This window comes from Pangasianodon hypophthalmus, chromosome 16 (genome assembly GCF_027358585.1).
Source record: "Pangasianodon hypophthalmus isolate fPanHyp1 chromosome 16, fPanHyp1.pri, whole genome shotgun sequence".
Lineage (NCBI taxonomy): Eukaryota > Metazoa > Chordata > Actinopteri > Siluriformes > Pangasiidae > Pangasianodon > Pangasianodon hypophthalmus.
In genome coordinates, this window is record NC_069725.1 from 2,132,010 (window position 1) to 2,155,013 (window position 23,004).

Here is a 23,004-nt window from a genome sequence, read left to right on the forward strand (position 1 = left end):
ATGGAATTTTAAATATACAGGTTAATTAAAATGATGCTAAAAAGAAAATTAAATAAATTTCACACACACACACACACACACACACACACACACACACATATATATATATATATATATATATATATATATATATATATATATATATATATATATAACTATATTTATGATACTACTATAACGATATATTTTTGTAGCTAGTTAATTCAGTGAATTTTAGCATTACATCATAAATACAATATTAGATTGTTCACTAATTTATATATATATTTATGTAATCAACATTCCTCACTTTACCCACAAGAGTCAAATATTGTATATACAAAGCCAAAATCTATCTAAATATCTTTTCATACATATTTTTTTAAAGTTTTTTTTGGACACGGCTAAATTGTTGTCCAACACGATTAACACTTTATTAATTAATATTCCCTGGGTTAATACACTCCTGTGTGTTATATATTATCATCCTTTCTGCTTTTAGTCAATAAATACACACTTCTACCAGTGAATAAATTTAACTAAACGCTGTTATTAATTTCTACTCCTGATTTCATCAGTTTTTAGACTCAGAACATTAAAGTGAAGACACATTAGAGTGACTGAAACACTGACTGTGCTGATTTCAGGCAGCTGGATATGTTTACGATACGTCTGACATACATACATGTCTGAACACACAACCTGATCTATACTCACCTTTCACACACATCTTTACCACTGGAGCATGCTTGTGCTGTGTGTGTGTCTGCGTGTGTGTGCGCGTGACCTGAAAGTTTAATTATTAAAGATGCTGTGCCTTTGCTCCACTTTTTCATAAAACTTTTTTTAAAAAAATGAATTACACGTTGTTTATTAAAAACAGGTTTTTAATGGTAACCCACTCGGCCTTCTCAATAACGATTTATTTCAGTATATAAAAAACAGAATATTTTTAAAAAAGTATTTTCTTTCAATTGTCTGAGTGGAACGTTTGAGTTACTGTGTGCCAGATGCTGTATGTTTATTTTATACAATATTTTTTTTATACAAAGTTTTTTATTTTTATTTTATTTTTTGTAAGGGTGCCATTAATTCTACAGTTGGGTTGAACTGGTCCAAAGTAGTTTCAGTGTTTTTTTATTTTTAATTTAATTTAATTTAATTTTTTTTTTAAACACTGTTCTATTGTAGTGACTAGTTTATTTATGTTGACTATTAACCCCACATTAAAACACTGAACAAAGTCTCTAGTCAGGCCTCGTCCACATGCTGAAAGAAAACACTTCCTTATGACTCAAAACGGTGCCTCTGTTTCATCAGACTGCAGCACGGTCATGTTTAAAAGCGAGATCTTCCACCCGTAGTTCCTGCTCTCGTCCCTGCCCTATCTGCAGATTTGAAAAATGCAAGTTTAGGGGTTGGTCAAAAGTGTGTGTGTGTGTGTGTGTGTGTGTGTTTGTGGAGGCGGGGCTTAATGTGTGACGCGTGCACAGAAATGAGGGACAGAGAAAAAGGGATGGTTAGTGACTCATACTTTATGACCTGAAATAACAGAGATAAGTTTATTATATCTACATGATTTACATGACATTATTCTACAATGCTGTTGAATTCTGGATTCTGATTGGTCAGAAGGCGTTGATTAGTTTTCTATAACAGCAGCTCTGACAGTATCACAGGTTTAAATTAATGCGCTTATTCTAATACGTTATTGTTTCTATAGTAACAGCACACGTTCACAGGGACTACTATGACGGACGCTCCACATAAACAGATTAAAAACGTGTGTAATTATTGATATGGTGACCTTTTCTGTGTGGAGAAATGTGTCTATTTAACTTTTGGGGAAGGAGTCTCCAGTGTCAGTGCTTTATAACAATCAGAGATAAAGCTGTACCTTTAAGGAGTTTACACTTTGCAGTTTCTTGGTAACATGACAAACTGTGTTTTGTGTCTTATTAACTTCATGAGAGAGAAAAGGTGCGAAGGAACGACTGTTTATAGCCGCCAGAACGTCAGTAAGAACAGGAACTAACTCGTCTCACAGATGTTCCTCAGCACTAAATGTAACTATAAACAGATAAAAAAAGTATGATGTATCAATCTTTCATAAATAAAAAATTATTATCAATTGTTAGCAAGTTGCTGTGGTATACGAGCAATAAAACACTTTGCTTTTTTGATTTATATTAAGTTTTATATTACATTTTTTATATTTATATTTCATTTTGTTTTGTACATTTGTGCATTTTTTAATCTCCTTATGCTTATTTTTGTTTTTATTTTCTTTTATTGTATCCACGTGCATTCTACTGTATTACTTTTTAATCATTTAATTTTTACTACTTGATCGTGCAGCACTTTGAGCAACCACAAGTGAGAAAAGTGCTCCAAAATGGGTTATTATATAATAATTATAATGTAATTATATAATTCCTTCAAACTATGAAAAAATTTAGGTCATGCCTCATGAGTCTGATGCTGAGGAAGAAAATGACTCAGCTTCAAGGTGGAGCTAAAACAGTTTGTAACACTCTAATATCTTTCTTTAATCCGTTTTTAGGTTTCTCTTCACAGAGAAACCTTAAAGGTCAAGTGCAAAACTAAATTAGCAGGACACTCCTAATGACAAATATGTCAGGAATACTCCTGGGGTGGATCAGAGTGTGTGAATAATGAATATACCACATCCCTGACATACACAGTTCGTGCCTGAGCAGGTAACGAGACGTGCTGCACCTCGGCGTGACCCCGTCTCACCACACCTGAGCTCACTGAGGAAAAGTGAACAGCAGAACAGGAAACCTGAGTCTCGTACCTGCTGAGCACAAAGCTGTTTCAGAAAAGCCCGAAAAAACTGTAGAGCTGCGCCAAGTGAACAATGGCAGAGGAATGGGAGGACTTATTTACACAGTCCTTCAGTGTCACTTTATTGGAGAAAACTGCAGCTGACTCTGTAGGAGGAAGAGCCGGGTTTCTGTGTGGATCAAAATTACATCATAAACATTCAGTCTTTATACTGATGCAAATAAATTTATATCTCTAAGGCCCCCCTATAACAACTACAACTACAACATACACGCTTAAGTGACTTTTAATAAGGAGTGTAAAAGAAAAACCTAGAAAACTAACAATGAAACTAAAAACCCTGTGCAAAAATTAGGTTAAATTTAATACAGTTAATATTCTTTTATACAGTAACATACTATACTAACTGATGCTAATATTAAATTATGAAGCTAGTTAATCATTCCTAAATTTATATTAGTGAGTAATTGTCTATCAGCAAGTTATTAAGCTAGCTAACCGTTTTAAAACAATATGTTAGTATGTTGCTAACAGTAAATTATGAAGCTAGCTAACAATTTCAGTTACTCGGTGGTTTGATGCGAAACGTGGAGTTACTGTTACCACCCTGAAGTAGGTTATTTTCCTACAGCAGCACTGTACTGAAGTGTTTTATTCCTCTTATACCACAGTAATTTGCCAACAATTAAAATATTTTATTTATTAAGGAATGATCATGCTTTTTATCCACTTATGTCTGTGAAACAAGTTCATTCCTGTTCTCACTTACGTTATAGCAGCTATAAACAGCCGTTCCCTCACCAGTCTGTCATGTTGCCACAAAATCGCAAAGCGTGAACTCCTCTGTCCTGAAGATGTCAGCAAACTTGTTACAGCTTTACTGCTGAGACTGGAGACTCCTTCCATAAATGTCAAATCAACACATTTCTCCTTACAGAAAACTTCACCATATCAACAATTTACACACATTTTTAAAATCTGTTTAGGTGGAGCATTTGCCGTACTATATCCATCTATCCATCCATCCATCCAATTTCCGTACTTCTTATCCTACACAGGGTCATGGGGAGCCTGGAGCCTATCAGGGAACTCAGGACACAAGGCAGAGGACACCCTGGACGGGGTGCCAACCCAACGCAGGGCACAATCACACACCTATTCACACACTACGGACAATTTGGAAATGTCAATCAGCCTACAATGCATGTCTTTGGACTGGGGGAGGAAACCCGAGTACCTGGAGGAAACCCCCGAAGCCAAGAGGTCCTCACTGCAGCCTGTAGCATGATGACATATTGAATTAGATCCACTACCTTCTGGATGTTGTAACGCATGCGCCGATGGCAGATGGTATGTCGGTAAGTAATTCACCTACGGTCAGTGTTACAACATCCAGTAGTGGATCTAATCCAATATATCATTGAGCTACAGGCTGCAGTGAGAACACACTCCCTGAAGCACCGAGAGAACATGCAGACGCCGTGTACACGGGGTGGAGGTGGGATTCGAACTCCTCCAACCCCGGAGGTGTGAGGCAAACATGCTAACCACTAAGCCACTGTGCCCACCTCTGCTGTACTATTCCCTATGAATGAGTAGTTACTATAGAAACGATAACAGTCTCCTCCCAAAATGTCACTGTTATCAATCAGAAATCAAGTTCCTGCCAATGGCACTGTAACATCCTCTGTTCCGAAGACGTCGGAAAACTTACAGCTTTACCTCTGTTACAAAGTGCTGACACTGGAGACTCCTTCTTACTGAAAATATACACAATTTTTAACACCTTTTTATGTGAAGCATCCGCCGTACTGTTACTATATCGTACTGTTACTATAGAAACAATAAAATATTAGAAGGAGTGCATTAGTATTAACCTGCACTACTGTCAGAGCTGCTGTTATAGAAAACGAATCAACACCTCCTGACCAATCACAATCCAGAATTCAACAGCGCTGTGCTATAAAGCTACTGTAGGTATTGTTAGTGAGATAGATAATAATTTTTAATTCCAAGTTCCACTACAATTTGGTCAAATAACAGCGCTCTGAGGAGGTCTGTGTTCAGTCAGTGCTCACCTGGTAACAATCTGCTCACTGTGGAAGACGATATTCAGCCCTGAGCTGATCAACCAGCTGAGTCAGGACTCGGTTACCAGGTGCAACACGAAACCACCAGCTAGCATTTCCCCCCTCTCTACAGGACACAGCGTAAAGCCATTAGTGTCTGAGGTGAGAGCAGTTCTGTCCTTTCTAATAATGATGAAGGGCACAGGTTTTTTTTCTGGAAACGGATTGTATTCGGTGCTAAAGGGTAATTCTTTACCTCGAATACTAGGACAGCAGTGAGGACTTCTGGACCTACGGCGTGTTATAATGTTCATCTGGAAATTATAAAGCGCATCATATCGGATATAAAACCTGAAAAACATCATGTGGAAATCATAATCCAGTATAATAATAATAATTAATTAATAAATATAATAATTCCTGTAATGTGATCAAGAATAATAGGATGTTCGGGGTGAATCAGAATCAGGAAAGCCAGGCTGGACTTAATGATAATTTTCTTTAAATTTAAAAGGTTTCATTATTTTGAATGATATTTACTTTAATTCAATATTTCATTTAAAAAAGTAAACAAAGAAAGGGAGAGTATATTTCTGCCCAATGTTACTTATTTTTTGTTCATTCAATTTAAAAAAATTCAGTAATTTAAAAAAGATGATTGGACTGCAAAACATGACAATATTATTTCATGTTTTTCTCCAGTGTCACTGTAATCAAACATCAGAAGACATCCATTAATTCATTCATTTTCTGTGCTGCTTATCCAACACAGGGTCACGGGAGAGCCTGGAGCCTGGAGCCTACCCCAGGGAGCTCAGGGCAGAGGGTGAGGGACACACTGGACAGGGTTCCAGTCCATTGCACACACATTCACACACTATGGACAATTTGGAAATGCCAATTAGCCTACGACACATGTTTTTGGACTGGGGGAGGAAACCAGAGTACCTTGAGAAAGGCCCTGAGACACAGGGAGAACAATGCAAGCTCCATGCACACAGGGAGGAGGCGGGATTTGAACCCCCAACCCTGGAGGAGTGAGGCAAACATGCTAACCACCAAGCCACCATGCCCCTCATCAGAAGACATTTAAAGTTAAAACTTAAAGATACAGCTTTACCTCTGGCTGTTATGAAGCCCTGATGCTAGATACTCCTTCCATAAAAACATCTCTTAAAGAAAATGTCACCATATCAGCGATTATACACATTTTTCTTTGTTAAATAAGAACATGCTTTTTAAATTTGTTTATTATTCTGCTTAGATTACATCCTGTGACTGTCAGAGCTGCTGTTATAGAAAATTAATCAACACCTTCTGACAAATCCTAATCAAGAATTCAACAGCGCTGTGCTATAATTCCAGGATTATGCAGTTGAACAACACATTTCTGATTAGCGAACAGAACTGAATTGCTGATCTCAGCGCAATCTGAAACAGTTCCCATGAACACTAAACATGGAGGACGTCTTATTCCAAGACAGAAAATGACTGTGTTTGGTGCCTTTTTTGTTCTCCATGGGCTTTTGTTCCAGCTCGGGCTCTGGACGTTTTTATAATAAGCCCTGAATAACGAGGAGAAATTCCTGCCGTTCTCCAGCTGAAGGTGGAGGATGGGAAAGAGGGTGAAAGGTCAGAGAGTGGCGTGGGATTGTGGAATTGTTGATTGTCATCGCGTCTGCTTATAGCTATAAGTACTAATTCTGTTTTTATGTAAATATTTTTATTATATTGTCTTTGATGTGTTGTTTATAGGGCTTGTATGAAACAATTATAAAATATATCAGTATGATACCCCTCCAGTCATTTTCAAATAACGTGATATTAAATGCACATCAATCAACAGCACTGTTAGATCCTTGTATCTGATTGGTCAGAAGGTGTTGATTAATTTTCTATAACAGCAGCTCTGACAGTAGTGCAGGTTTATGTTAATGTGCTCGTTCTAATACTTTATTGTTTCTAATGGAACAGCTCATCACAGGGAGTTGTATGGCGGAAGCTTCACATAAAAGGGTTTTAAAAATTGTGTATGTTTTCAGTAAGAAGGAGTCTCCAGCGTCAGCGTTGGTATCAGAGGTGAAGCTGTATCTTTACGTTTTCCAGCATCTTCAGGACAGAGGAGTCTGATTGGTTACAGTGAGATTGTGGGAGGAGACTGCGGTCCGATTGGTTACAGTGACATTGTGGGAGGAGACTGTAGTCTGATTGGTTACAGTGACATTGTGGGAGGAGACTGTGGTCTGATTGGTTACAGTGACATTGTAGGAGGAGACTGTAGTCTGATTGGTTACAGTGACACTGTGGGAGGAGACTGTAGTCTGACAGGTTACAGTGACATTGTGGGAGGAGACTGTGGTCTGATTGGTTACAGTGACATTGTGGGAGGAGACTGTGGTCTGATTGGTTACAGTGACATTGTGGGAGGAGACAGTTGTCTGATTGGTTACAGTGAGATTGTGGGAGGAGACTGTAGTCTGATTGGTTACAGTGAGATTGTGGGAGGAGACAGTTGTCTGACTGGTTACAGTGACATTGTGGGAGGAGACTGTGGTCTGATTGGTTACAGTGACATTGTGGGAGGAGACTGTGGTCTGATTGGTTACAGTGACATTGTGGGAGGAGACCCCACAATTGTAATTGTTTGTGTAATTGTTAAGTGATGTGAGTGGGAACACAATCTGATTGGCTACAGTGACCTTGTGGGCGGGGACTGGTTAGTGCAGTGATTATCATTTTGAGCAGAAACCATGGTGCAAAATTTTAAAGTGCTTCACTTATTCATCATAAAGGATATTAATTACTGAAATCCTTAATCTCTTAAGCTGTGAAAATTAAATATAAATTAATGATAATGAATAGATAATAAATAAATCTAGAGTTTAAAACATCTATAGAGCTACTCTCCTAGGTGGTAACATTAATATTTACATTTTAAGACAAATATGTATGCATTTGGTCTTCAGTAAATGATCCATCATTATTCTGGAATGAGGTTTATCAGGCAAGTCTATTCTCCCTCATACCAAAAGATCTTCATGCTCTCCTAAAAAGTGCATGTTGGAGAGCATAGAAACAGCAAACAAAGCTCTGTTTAGAGAACAAATACCAGCACTTGTTATTTCTCCTTGTCCCCTGGTCTCTGCTCACGCTACCTCAGGAGACCTCTGAACCCTGCAGCTAAAAAAAGCCTCGGTGGGATTTCCAGATAATGATCCGAGCAGGAAATCGGTCTGGCCTGAGGGAGGAGCTTCAGATGCCCCTGTTCTTCCAGAACAGACACAGATCCTGTACAGTCCTACCTGAGGAGCCAGGCATTATACTCTTTGACCCATTTCACACTAATCTGTCTGAACATTCTTCCGATTATCCGCCTGTGAGGAACGCGTCAGGCTGGGTCTATTTAAGCGTGTGCTCTCCTGCTATGCGTCCAGCTCACACAAACTCTCTCAATTCAATTCAAGTAAAATTTATTGGCGTGACAAAATGTACAATGTATTGCCAAAGCAGAGAACAAATGATGAGATGAACAAGTGAAGAAAAAACTAAAAACAAAAAAGTACAGTCTATGGGCTATGAGTGGTGTGTGTGTGCGAGAGCCTGTGTGTCTGAGTTCATGTGTCTGTGTGTGTGTGTGTGTATGTGAGTTCATGAGCACATCAATGCTTGGTCGACTCTTCCCTCTTTTTGTGGCAGGCATCGATGTACCATCCCAGGTCCCTGGAGGACTAGTGGTTAGGCCACAGCTCTCTTACCGCTGTGTGCTCTCAGTGCCGGTCCCAAGCCCAGATAAAATTGGGAAGGGTAGAATTAAGAAGGACATTCGGCGTAAAATCAAAATCAAATACGCAGACTGATGATCTGCGGTGGTGATCCCTAACGGGAGCAGCTGAAAGAGGAACAGCAACAAGATCAGCGTATTATCCTGAAGCTGTGTCCGAATATCCCTTCTACCCTAATGTACAGTAGGGGAAAAGCAGAATGCCAAAGGAGTAGTATGTCCGAATTCTCAGTATTCATAAAACAGTAGGTGAGAAATACCTGTATGACCTACTGCTTCTGTTGAGATTCTGCAGTATGGAAGCAATGGACAGTGTGCTATCCCATAAGGCAACAATTTACAACACCTGAGTAAATTGTTAACTTGTTGAAGGTTTAAAGAAGAAAAAACAGTTGCGGTGCAGGCGCTCTAATCTTGTGGGCTCTTTAAGTTTCTGCGGTTATTATGATGTTGTGGGTCAGGCCGTGGCTGCTCTGTGTGTATCTGCCTCTCTACAGCCGGGCCGTGGCTGCTCTGTGTGTATCTGCCTCTCTCTACAGCCGGGCCGTGGCTGCTCTGTGTGTATCTGCCTCTCTATAGCCGGGCCGTGGCTGCTCTGTGTGTATCTGCCTCTCTACAGCCGGGCCGTGGCTGCTCTGTGTGTATCTGCCTCTCTACAGCCGGGCCGTGGCTGCTCTGTGTGTATCTGCCTCTCTACAGCCGGGCCGTGGCTGCTCTGTGTGTATCTGCCTCTCTCTATAACCGGGCCGTGGCTGCTCTGTGTGTATCTGCCTCTCTATAGCCGGGCCGTGGCTGCTCTGTGTGTATCTGCCTCTCTCTCTCTCTCTGTCTGTGTATCTCTTTGTCTTTCTCTCTCTTCCTTGCCCTCTGTCTCTTGCTCTCTGTCTCTCTCTTCCCCCTACCCTCTCTGTTTCTCTCTCTCTCTCTCCTTCTCTGTCTGTCCCTTTTGTCTTTCTGTCTCTCTCTGCCCTTCCCTCTCTCTGTGTCACAAGTTCACAGTACGCTTTATTGGCATGACTGTTTTAACAATGTTGCTAAAACAAATTAATATAAAAGTTATATAGACAAACAATAACAACAAATAAAGGAATAAAAAAAAAATAACGACTAAAATAAACACTAAACTTCTCTCTGTCTCTCTCTTGCTCTCTGTTTATATACTCCTCTCTCTATTTCTGTCTTTCAGTCTCTCTCCCTTGTCCTTGGTCACCATCTGTCTCTCTGTCTGTCTCTCTGTCTGTCTGTCTCTCTGTCTGTCTGTCTGTCTGTCTGTCTGTCTGTTTCTCTTTCCCTCTTATGTCTCCTTTTCTCCCCCTCTCTGTTTCTCTTTCTCTCCTTCTCCTTCTCTGTCTCTCCCAAGGTCTCTGTGTCTTGCTCTCTCTCTCTCTCTCTCTCTCTCTCTCTCTCTCTCTCTCTCTGAGTGTTAGTCAGTGATAAGGCCCGAAGGCCGGAGCTTGTTGTCATATTTAAACCCGTTTCCGTTTATCTCCATGTTTCACAGTGTTGTATCATGTAGGGAACATGTTTCAACATCGTCCTCGTTTACCAGTTGCTCACACACAGCTCTCTCTCTCTCTCTCTCTCTCTCTCTCTCTCAGGTTAAAGGTTTCTCATGTGTGTTTTATAAACCAGGTGCTGAGTTGGTTTGAGGTAAAATAAGTGCACTGGGTGCAGTGTTCCCTGAGGGACACACTGTACTCACAAGGGATCACAGCTCCTCAAGTTTGGAACCCTGGACATAAACACACACACACACACACACACACACACACACACACACTTACTTCACTTACTTGCATCAGGGAACATTTTGAACGTAACAAGTGAGCTATTTTAATGCCCCAGTGGATTCAACTATCACATATCACAGCTGAAGGGAAAGCACGTGCACACACACACACACACACACACACACACACACACACACGCACACACCATTCTAAAGTTTTTAAATACTCTGAGTTGCTTACTGTTACAGTTAAAGCCACATTCAAAATAAAGTGTACAGAATGGCAATTACATAAGAAAAAAATTAATGATATTAAAACCAGACACATTAACAACCAGAAGTACTTTCATACACACTGTAGCTCATAGTATATATAAATATAAATATAAATATAAGTACAAAAACTAGTAGACTCCAGTGGCCTGGACAGGGACGCCTCCACAGCCAACAAGTCTAGTCCTTCTTGTTACTAATTTGTACGTGTGAAATATCTTTAAAATCTTCTTCAAAAATGAAGGAAGCTATTGAAGACAAACTACTTCAGACATTTGAACTTGCTGTGACTTTGACCCTGTTTAGATCAATTCCAAAATCTAATCAGTTCATCTGCTGGTTACGATGATAATCCCAAATAAATCCTACAAACATTCTTCAACTGCTCATTCTTGAGATATCACCTAGTGGCAGAGGGATAAGTGTAAGGAGATAAAAACAATAAACCTAGCCACATACATATAATGTTTTACTAAACATTTACCTTCCAAGAAGACTCTCAGACAGACCGATCCCAAGCCTCGTCTTCTTTTCTTGGCCCTCCAATATCATTTCTTCTTAGTTACCATTATTATCCATTATTACCTCAGTGAAATTACCAGCACTTTAGCCTGTGTGGTGAACATAGATCCCCTACTATCATCTTTACAAGACCTATTAAAGGCCTCTTGAGGATCTCAGTCATCGAGCTAATAATCACAATCAGCTGTTCCTCATTTCTCTAAAAAGAGTCTCCATATATACTGTGTGTATCACCATTCCAACAAAACAATTTGCGAAGTCTTGCCATTGTGTTTCCCTTTATATGTATATCTCTGAGTCTGTTTAGTTTGTTGGTTTTCATGATATCTATTTCTGCATTCTTTATTTCACTTCGCTATCAGTCCTGCTTTTATTCTCCTGTTTGCAGGTGTTTTTGATCTCTGCTTGTCCTGATGACAATTCTGGTTTACGATTCTCGTTGTCGTTCTAATACGTTATCATTTCTATGGTAACAGCTCATTCACAGGGACTTATTTAACATTTATGGAAGGAGGCTCCAGTGTCAGTGCTTTGTAAGAATCAGAGGTGAAGCCGTAACTTTAAGTTTTCTGACGTTTTCAGGACAGAGGAGCTTATGCTTTGCAGTTTCTCAATAACATGACAAGCTGTGTTTTTTTTTGTCTTATTAACTTGAAAAAAAGAGAGGCTGTTGAGGGAACAACTGTTTATAGCTGCTATAACATAAGTGAGAACTGGAACTAATTTGTGTTGTGGTTGTTCCTCATCCTCATTTTTTTGTTTCCCCATTATTTTTTGATAAAATTATTTGATAAATTTTCCTTCTAAATTACATAAAGGCCTCACAGTTAACATCCACATTAAACTATTCCTCATTCTCAAAACTAATCTCTAATGTCTAGTAACGTCTCTGGCCACTGTTTTTTCAAAAGTATGACCTACATAGCAACAGTAACCAAGCATAATCAGGAAATGTATGTTTTGTGCTACAAATATAGTGCCTGATATGTGAATTTTAGGCCCATTGCTAAACTAAAGATGGTAATAAAGGCTGATCTTTAGCGTATACACGTAAATAGGCTTCCTTCAGGGAATATTACAAAACAAACACACACACACACACACACACACACACACACACACTGCAAGCCTGTTTCTCTTGTTTTTTGTGTGAACTTGAGTAACCTTTCTTTTAGTTCACCAAGTGCACTGTGGGAACATGAACTTTACAAAGGACACAGCGTCGGGGTAAATATAGCACATTTAACGGTGAATGTAGACTTCACTATCTATCTCTCTATCTATCTAGCTATCTAGCTATCATTTTGTTTTGTTACTAAACTGCTGGTAAATTTGCTGCACAAACAAACACATATCAGTATAATTATGTGTAAATACGATTATGCTCATTTATCTACGGGTAAAACATAAACAACCTGAAGTAAATACGTAACACTAAAACAAGACAGACATTAACCTCTTTCCTCCACACATCTCAGACATGAATGTAGTACTTCTTGTTTATCTGTGATCTTGTTTCTGATTGGCTGGTGATGGAGAAATACACTATATGGCCAAAAGTATGTGGACACCTGACCATCACATCCATATGTGCTTCTTCTCCAAACTGTTACCACAAAGTTGGAAGCACACAATTGTATAGAATGTCTTTGTATGCTTTAGCATTACAGTTTCCCTTCACTGGAACTAAGAGGCTCAAACCAGTTCCAGCATGACAATGCCCCTGTGCACAAAGCGAGCTCCATGAAGACATGGTGTGTGAAGTTTGGAGTGGAAGAACTCGAGTGTCCTGCACAGAGCCCTGACCTCAACCCCACTGAACACCTTTGGGATGAACTGGAACACCGACTGCACCCCAGACCTCCTCGACATCCCAACATCAGCGACTGATCTCACTAATGCTCTTGTAGCTGAATGAACACAAATCCCCACAGCCACGCTCCAACATCTAGTGGAAATCCTTCCCAGAAGAGTGGAGCTCATTATAACAGCAAAGAGGGAATAAATCTGGAATGGGATGTTCAACAAGCACATAGGCGTGTGATGGTCAGGGGTGCACATACTTTTGGCCATGTAGAGTACTTACTCTGTGTCACAAAGTTTGATCTGCTATCACTTTACGCACTACTAGTTATGAAGTACATAAAGTGTCTGTGGTGCAAACGAGCACAAGTTTTACACTAAGTTCTACAGTAACTCTTCTCAATGTGGGTTTAGGATACAGAGTTGAAATATAAAGAGAGTACACCTTATGTTCTGTCATGGTGTTACCAATATTGCATCCAGTATGTGTAGAACAGACAGCGAGCAGCATACACACTATGTAAAAATTGTATATGCATATTTTTTGTCTCTATGTGACTATACACATTATAATAGCTTCAAACTAGAACTAAAAAGTGGTAGTTATTGCTGAGTGTTGGTCCATAAGCATTTGTTTACAAAGAGGGTGAAGCAAGAGGGCAAGCCCAGGTAAGTGCACTGAGGTTGGGCATGGAGGCTGGTTCTCTAAAAATTTGATTGATTGAATAATCAAAGTCTATGACCCTGGGACTTTGAAAATGATCGACTGATTGACTGAAATAGAGCTCCAAAGTCGGTTAAAATGGCCAGATTCCACAGCGTCTTTCTCGGGCACTGTAGATGGTGTTGTTTTATAGCTACTGGAGAGCTCTTTTTAATGTGGCACCTGTTGGTCGTTGCAATCCAGAGGCTCTCCACAGAAGAAAGTGATCACATAACCAGTGTGCTCTGTATTTTTTTTAAGTCTATAGTTTAGGAATAACTTTACACCCTGACTTACAATTGCACTTTCGTGCAGCTGGTGCCACAGGCTCCTGGACATTTTGGAGAAGGTAAGAGCTGTCAGAGGAAAGGTAAGAGGAAAGTTGATAAATCAAACTGGTAGATGTTTAAAGGAATTTAAACCCCTGTATAGCCCCATGTTGGCTGCAAGGTGAATTATAATTGCATTGAAAAACACTGACAGAACATTTTATCTTCTCCACTGATCCTGCACCTTCATATGTCTGGCTTGTAAATCAGCTTTTAAGGGAAAATGGGCGTGCCTGAGCAGAGAGTGTTTGACAGGGGGCGGAGCTTATTTCGATATTATGATTATTACAGGTTTAGAAACAATTCTAAAAATTACACACTGCAACTTTAAAACATTTATTCCAGTCCTAAAACGCTTACCTACCCATCTCTGAACTTTACAACAATAAGGAGTGAATGTTATATTTTAATAATTTACTAACTGCTTTATTAACTGGTTTCAGCTTTTTCAAAAAGTTTTGCTTGAATACACGATAAACGTCTTTTCATCAAATGATACAGTATATCTGGAAACTGTCTCATGTTGTGCAGTACTTTTTGTGAAGTTCAAGGCTTCCTCCATGCAAAACAGCTGAGCAATTTACATTTGGCAATTTAGACACACACACACACACACACGCACAAGTTTTACTAATTTTATGCTGCAGGTTTCTGTTCTTTTTTAGTATCGCTAAATACTATAAGCTTAGAACACAATTAAAGTAAAATGTCAAGTAATCGTCTTCAAAACAAACGTAAAAATAACAAAAAGTATACATAAAACAAGAAATAGCACTAATAGCACTAACACGAAGTAACATAAGATGTAACATAAGTATTATTCACTCATTCTAATAACAGAATTGTAGAAGAAAGAAGACAAATGACAAAGATAAATGCATCAACAATAATAAAACAGTAAAAGATAAAAATATTTACGAATAAACAAAAGAAAAAAGACTAAGAACAATAGGAAATTGTTGTTTCTTCTGCGTTATTAAAGAAGTATGTATTTAATCTAACACACACTCACATTTGTTTTACTATATTTATTATGTCAGAGGTTTTTTTTTTTTAATAACTATATACTATATTCTTAGACCTGGAACTACACAATCTTATTAATCTCAAGTAAATAAAAATGCCAAGTAATCATCTTCAAGCAGCTAGACAGCTTCACATCGGATGTCAAAAACACAAAACAACAACAAAAAAGAAAGTATAAACACAACAAGAAGGGCAGAAATAGCACAAAAATACAGTGGCATAAGAAATGATATAACAAATGGTTATGTTAGGATTTAAAACACTCAGCGTCATGCTGTTGGAGGAAAATAATCAATGACAGAGGGGGTGTGATGAAGCAGAGTTACTGTTACCATCCCAAAGTCGATTGTTTATCTATAACAGAACGTCCTGAACTGATTTATTCCTCTTAAACCACAGCAATGTGCCAGTGATTACATTTTTTTAGCAAAAGAATGACACATTGTACTTTTAAGTTAGTTCTTGCTCTCTCATGAATTCTTTCCGAAGGCTTTAATGACAGATAATGTGGTACTAAGCCATGTCACGCTCTCTCTCTCTCTCACACACACACACACACACACATACACACACACAACACATTATCAAACACTCTTGAGGGCAGTGTGTCATACCGCACAAACCTGATCCTGATATTACACAACTCTGTCTCTCGGCCAGGCTGAAATCTCCTGATCAGCGTCTCCTCTTCCTGCTGACATCACCGAGTCACACCGCTCTTTACCCACAATATTCTGCCTCTTTATTCTTTGTAGCTTTGTGATATAAGGATTTGTTTTGAAATAACCTATATTAGAGTTTTTTGTGGAAGTGAAGTTAAAAATACATTCTCTTATTAGCTAGCCTGATCTGTTTTGGTTGTCTAACTGTGTCTATATCTGCCTTATTAACACAAGCTCTATAAAAACATACTACATAAAAGCTCATAAATGAATGCTCTTAATTATACGTGTACTTTTGAGTATTAAAGGAGAGATGAATCAAATTATCCTGTATGTACACAAGATATCGGGATTATTTTTCATTTGAGTATTTCTTAAACAATTTATATTAAAGGGTCAGGACATTTCCAGGGTTGGGAATTAACACACTGATCTGCTGATCTGGAGTCAGTATGTTGATTTCCTTTTTGTTATTGAATAATATATAATATAAACCTAGATCTGATCCTGAATCAGTGTCACTAATCTTTGGCATGAGGAAAATAGATAGGTGTAATATAAAGGTGTACTATACTGTATACATACAGTCAAACTCTCTCTCTCTCACACGCACACACACACACACACACCTATAGCTATAGGTCTCCACTGGTAGGTAAACTGTATAAAATAAAGCTTTGAATGTCAATCATAGCTAATGTATTTGCATGCATATTTGCCTGTTCACACTTGTTTTATCTGCACTAGCAGTCACAGGTTTGGTCACACTGGATTGGAAAACGTTTTCATAAAGCCTTAGGTAGAAATTTGCTTCTAAGACAAATGTAAATAGCGACGCTAATGCTGATGTATACACTTTATTTCTGTATCAAAGTGTATTTTTGTTTTAATGTGTTTTTTACACTTTAAATTAAATAGATTCCACAAACAAGTAGAACTTTAGGAGAAGCAGTGAGAAGCTTGGTTTATTTGGAAAAGTTAAGAAAAGGTTCCTGGGTGAAGCTCCTCATGAAGCTGGCTGAGAAGATACTGAGGGTGTGCAAAGCTTCATCAGGAACGCTGTTAATAATTTAAAACATAAAATAGTTTGATTTGTTTAACCTTTAACCTTTCTTATGTGATATTTCGTAGTGTTCATGTCATCATTATTATTCTAAAATAGTAGGAATGAATAAAAATGAAGACTCTTGATGAGCAGGGGTGTACAAACTTTTAACTTGTAGTGTGTCTGTCCGTGGTGCAACTTTAAAATGGGAAGTAATGTTTGGAAACAACATCTTTCCCCTTTTCCCACCAACATTATGTTGTTTTTACTCCTACATACGCTCTTTGGAGGAAAAAAAAAGATTAATTCTGAGACCCTAAAGGCAAAAGAGCTGACTCAAAGAGTCGACTCATTGGCAAACGACTCGTCACTAGCGCACACAGTTTCCTCAGGATTTCCTCAGTTATTATAAGTGTGTTCACATAGCTAAGATAAAATAATTACACCTAACTAATGTTACACTACACACAGCACACTAGTCTAATGACAGACAGAAAAAAGACAGTTTAGGTAAATGTCCAGTGTTTATTTTTAGCAACATGTTCTTCGCCTGCTCAGTAAATGTCATGAAATGAACCGTATCTACATCCATGAGGACGAGAAAAGCATGAGACATGACAGAGGAGCTGCTGAAAGAAGAGAGCTATCCACTCAGCACTGTGCTAAATTGAATAAAGAGCAACACACACACACACACACACACACACAAACACACACACACCTCTTGCTGACCTTCAAGCACACACAGCCAAAGCCTGAAACCTGATCCCCATCTCTGGCATTTACACGCTTCACTCCATGTCTGGACCAGCTCAGGAGTCCAGCTCCGCCCTCGTACTGTCCCTGCATACTTCCTAAAGCTGTAATTAAGTGTGTGTGAGGTGCGTGTATGGAGTGTGTGGTGTGTGTGAGGTGTGTGTATGGAGTGTATGTATGGAGTGTGTGAGGTGTGTATGAGGTGTGTGAGGTGTGTGTGTGTGAGCTGTGTTTGGAGTGTGTGAGGTGTGTGTGAGGTGTGTATGGAGTGTGTACGGAGTGTGAGAGGTGTGTGAAATGTGTATGGAGTGTGTACGGCGTGTGTATGGAGTGTGTATGGAGTGTGCGAGGTGTGTGTGAGGTTTGTGTGTGAAGTGTGTATGGAGTGTGTACGGAGTGTGTGAGGTGTGTGAGGTGTGTATGGAGTGTGTACAGAGTGTGTGAGGTGTGTATGGAGTGTGTGAGGTGTGTATGGAGTGTGTGAGGTGTGTGTGAGGTGTGTATGGAGTGTGTACGAAGTGTGTGAGGTGTGTGTGAGGTGTGTGTGAGGTGTGTATGGAGTGTGTACGAAGTGTGTGAGGTGTGTGTGAGGTGTGTATGGAGTGTGTGAGGTGTGTATGGAGTGTGTGAGGTGTGTGTGAGGTGTGTATGGAGTGTGTACGAAGTGTGTGAGGTGTGTGTGAGGTGTGTGTGAGGTGTGTATGGAGTGTGTACGAAGTGTGTGAGGTGTGTGTGAGGTGTGTATGGAGTGTGTACGAAGTGTGTGAGGTGTGTGTGAGGTGTGTGTGAGGTGTGTATGGAGTGTGTACGAAGTGTGTGAGGTGTGTGTGAGGTGTGTATGGAGTGTGTCCAATTTTTTATTTATCAAAATGACACATCATTTTTTTTATCCATTTATAGTTACATTACTCACTTATGATATAGCAGCTATAAACGGTCGTTCCCTCACAGTCTCTCTTTTTTCTCTCTCTTGAAGTTAATATACAAAAAACGCAGCTTGTCAGGTTTCTGAAAAAACGCAAAGAAGCATAAACTCCTCTGTCCTGTGGTTCACAGCTGCACTGCTGTCAGAGCTGCTGTTCTAGAAAATCAATCAACACCATCTGACCAATCAGAATGCAGAATTAAATCATCACTGAAAGTAAAGTTATAAAACACTATTACACACACTGCTGCTGATGTCATACTATACAGTACATGGGCACTCGGTCGCCATATTGGTGCTTGCTCTCTCTCTCTCTCTCTCTCTCTCTCTCTCTCTCTCTCTCTCTCTCTGTGTAAATTAAAAGGCTGCTCATGAACACATTCAGCGCTCTGGCGCCTCCTGGTGGCCCACATGTGAACGTTATTATTCCTCACCACCAGATGGCGCTACAGCACTGCAAATAGCACACGCAGGCCCTTTTCATACGATACTGTACAGCTGCTGAGGTTTTGTGCATGAATTTGGGAAGCAATTCAGCATAAAAAAAAAAATCAACTGGAATTACGAGAATATTTTTAAAAAAAATCTGTATTATCAATTGTTTAATAGCAATTATGAGAAATATTTGGAGCATAGACTCATTTCTCTTTAATAAGCGCATCAAACAAACACTAACACACAACCTGTATCAGCATAAGACTCTGGTTTTGGCAGTGTCTTGAGTAAAACTGTTTTCCAGATTTTTAAATGAGCATTTTAAAGACTTCTTAAAGCAGCTCAGAAGGCTGGATATACAGTAGTTTCAAGAGCAGTGACGTCAGCTTGCACCCTGCAGTACCACCATCATCCACTGGGGGGCGACAGATCACAGTTTTAAAGCCACCAATACAGAAGCTTCTTCATTTCTACTCAATTACTTCGTTAGTGTTTGTTTTTGATGCAGCATTTGTATGGACATAATCTCCATATTAATAATAAAGTGCAGTAAAGTGCAGTCAGGAAGATTACAAAAATAACAAATACATATTAAATGTTGTAATACAAGTGATGTGCATGTGCATCAGTAATGAGTAAAACCCTAAAACAGATAAGAAAAAAATAACAGATAATACATACAGATACAGATATATACAGTAGTGCATATATTATTGTGATGTAAAATGAAAAGCAGTAAAAATAAAATAAATCAAAGCAATATTTGCTGTGACGCTTTGCTTCTCACAGGTTCACTCGTGCAGTTTCAGAAAAAAAGGGTAATAAACTGTGCATCTGTACATTAGCTTCAGTATGTATCTTTTAGCTGGAATGTTGTATGTACCTTTAAAGCTTTACTCTAAATGTACCTTAAATCATTTTTAAAGTTGCACTATATTCACTTTTCCAGGCGAAAGATAAATATTAAAGGTACAACAGATAAGTGTACCACCTCAGCGATAAGACAAGGTACAGTTCAGTACTTTTTTATTTACTAAGAGGATAAAGAAATTGGCTGGTAGTTTGTTTTTAAGCATCTTGGAGATCTTCTGCAGTTCTTCTACAGAGCATTTGTTGATTTCTTACTAGCTTACTATCTTACTATTTTATTATCTTACTGTCTTACTATCTTACTATCTTTCAATTTTATTATCTTACTATCTTACAGTCTTATTAGCTTACTGTCTCCACAATGGTTTTATCTTTAAAAACTTACAAAAAGTTTCTGTAATATTGGAAAATTAAAATGAGCTCTTTCCTACTGATACACTAAGGCAAAAATACATAAACTAACCATCTAAGACAGAAATTTTTGACAGAGACTTTTATAAAATGCTGGAATCACGAATCACCTCATGTTTCATCATCATGCTCACGTCCATGTGAGTTTATCTGCCTTTTTTTTTTGAGTTGTTCACTAATTACAATTATGAAGAGCTTAATCTTATTTGATCTTCTCCGGTCATTGTAATGTTAGAACCCGAAGCTCAATGTGCCGCATGTAAAGTGGATCTCGTCTCTTTTTCACTCGGACACGATCTACAATTTTCTCTCCAATCCGTCGGTGCACCTGTGAGGTTCAAAGCGGCTGCAACTCAAACACGTGGCCTTTTGAAACACCCACGAGATGCAAACGACACCACAGTGCACTCGTAGATGCAAACACACACACCCACCCACCCACCCACCCACCCACACACACACACACACACACACACACACACACACACACATGCACACACTTAATTATGGACCGGCAATTACTTTTTCTTCATCCTTGGCACTCGAGTAAAGTTAAACCATTGATCAGATTTTCTTTTTTGATTTGAAACCCAGTGTTTATTTATTCATTGCACAGGGCTGAATGTAGTTGTGTGCATAAATGTTCCTCAGTTTGAGTGTGTGTGTGTTTGGGTGTGTGTAAGGTCACGTTTGCACTGTTTTTTTTTTGCTCATATGAAAACACAGCTCACATGATGCGCACCCTGTAACCATAACAACGCTCTTACCCGCCCTAGCTAGTATCAGCTAACTAGCCTAACTTGCTTTCTAGATTAGATTTATTATTCTCAGTGCACAAAAAGTCACTCGTCAAATGATGTCATAAAATAATTCATTGAATCACTGATTCTTCACAAATATTGCATATCAAAACCTGTTACTTGTAGGAGGAAGCTTTTCTAGAATAGAACAGTTTTATCAGGATAGAAAATAAAAATTATAAAACTTATGAACTTATTTTTATAGAAAGAAGTCGTCTTTAGTCACAACATCACAAACAGAGTATTTACATATTTACAAAAAAAAAAAAGACAAAATGAAGCAGCAGATATGTGAAGAATCAGGAAATAGAACTCGATGGAATAACTCACTTTTATTACTTTAAATATCGCCAAGAAGAGACACGTTGTTATTTTTATTTACATTGCAACGTTGGAACAGCAGCAGTGAAATATTTTCCGTTCAACATGTCGTAAATCTCCTCATATTTGCTCGCAAGACTTTTTCCACCACACCTTTGTCCTCTGTGTTTTGTTTTCTCACTTGCTCCCAACCTGTGACTTGATTGGTCAGGAGGATTTAAAAAAAACAAACATGTGATGTCACTCAGAGTTTTTCTCAAATTTTTTTTTATCTTTGGATGCGCACTGCTGCATGTACAACGTGGGCTGGTGGTTGAGAAAAAAACCTTTTAAGTCTTAAGTGCATTACACATAATGGGCTCAGACTACTTCCTAAGCTTCATACGAAACACATGTATTTGTTGTACTTCACTGTACTCTTTAGCCAAACTGTAATCCCACCTGCCTTACACAGACTTCATTCATCAACACATCTTATAAACATTTCCCCGAGTGCTTAGCCACACATGGAATCATTAAAACCTCTTATCACTGTAGGGCACCTGAGGACCTGACTTCATTTGTGTATTTGTGTTTGAGCCGTAATGTTTTGATGCAGGTTGAGGGGGGTCTTTAAGGGTCTTTAAGGTCCCAGAGGTCATTAAAGGAAAATTCCTGGGCTCCCTCAGAGAAAAGTGGGAGTGTTTGGCCATATGGTAGAGCTTAAATTCCAGAGGGGGTCAGCATGCAAGCGGCACGTCTACAGTATCTTATCTCCACCTGCTGAGGAGGCCAGGAGAGCCAAACACCTCCCCCATGCATGCGCACACACACACACACACACACACACACACACTACATACAATGCCTAAAGAAGCACTCTAGCCAAGGGTCCGAAGGTCGAGGTGCACTGCCAAGAATAGTGTTTATTCCATCAGTTGTGAATAACTTTGTCAATTATATACATACTTTTAAAAACTACATTAAACGTTTACTTGTTTACTTTTACTTTGGGCTTGTGATTGCTGTGGTGGCTTTGGGGCTGCGGTTGCCACGAGCATCTTTGCACTCAGGACTCCATCAGTGGACAGTGGATAGGTTTAACAAACCGGACTTCATGTGAAAACTGTGATGAATGTCCTGGTTGCACAATTACACTATTTGTCCATGTAGTACACAGTTACAGAAGGGAATGATTTATAATCGCACTATCCGTTTTCACCCAGATGAGACTGGGTTCCCTTTTTAGTCTGGTTCTTCTTAAGGTTTCTTCCTCATGTCGTCTCAGGGAGTGTTTCCTCACCACCGTCGCCTCTGGCTCGCTCATTAGGGATAAATTCACAAATGTACAATTTATTTATTCTGGTTTAATTTAATTTGAATGTATTTATTTCTGTAAAGCTGCTTTGTGACAATGTCCATTATTAAAAGTGCTATACAAATAAAATTGAATTGAATTGACCTAAAATACTTAAGGACACCTGAGAAGTCTGCATATTTCACCCTCACACACAAACACACATCCACAAACAGTTTGCACTATGAAAAAACTATTTTTGCACACTATGTAGTAACTTATAACACTGTACAGCACTGTATATTTCTATATGTATCTATTTATTTATCTATTTATCTATTTATATATATTCATATTCTATATGTTACATTCCTCTATATGCTTCTAAATTTTTTTTTATCTTATAGTCTACTAGATTTTTATTATATTCTGTTTTTATTATGTATGTGTATATCTAGTTCGTTGTTGTTCTGTTCATTGT